The sequence below is a fragment of the Fukomys damarensis genome, unplaced genomic scaffold, assembly GCF_012274545.1.
Source record: "Fukomys damarensis isolate Sample0158 unplaced genomic scaffold, DMR_v1.0_HiC HiC_scaffold_4, whole genome shotgun sequence".
Taxonomy (NCBI): Eukaryota; Metazoa; Chordata; class Mammalia; order Rodentia; family Bathyergidae; genus Fukomys; species Fukomys damarensis.
In genome coordinates this window covers 31,885,587-31,886,132 of record NW_022900916.1, presented here as the reverse complement: position 1 = coordinate 31,886,132, position 546 = coordinate 31,885,587, and positions in this window count along the sequence as shown.

The window sequence follows — 546 nt, the reverse complement described above, 5'->3', positions numbered from 1 at the left end:
TATATATATATATATATATATAAACAGAATATTGCTTGGAACCTGTATAACAAGCTTATCACTTTCTAACTCATTACTGTCTGATAGAGACATAAGGGGACCCACAAATGAAAGCATATATGCAATTGCAAATTTTAGGAGCAATATTTTTTGACAAGAGAAAAAAGTGAAATTAATTTTAATTATATATTTTATTTAACTTACTAGACTCAAAATATTACCATTTCAAAATATCCCAATATAAAATATGAATGAACTATTTTGCATTCTTTTTATTGTGCCAAGCCTGAAAGCTGGTGTGGATTTCACACTCACAGCACATCTCCATGTGGACCAGCCTCATTTCACATCTCGTCTTCAAAGGCTGAGTGTGGCCAGGAAGACTACATCAGCCAGCACAGGTTGCCAACTCCATGACGGCAGCAGTTTCTCAACCTCTGCACCACCTACATTTAGTTCAAGAGGTAAAGAAAGAATTTGAACCCAGATGCAACACACAAACACACACACACACACACACACACACACACTCAGGGTTCAAATTCT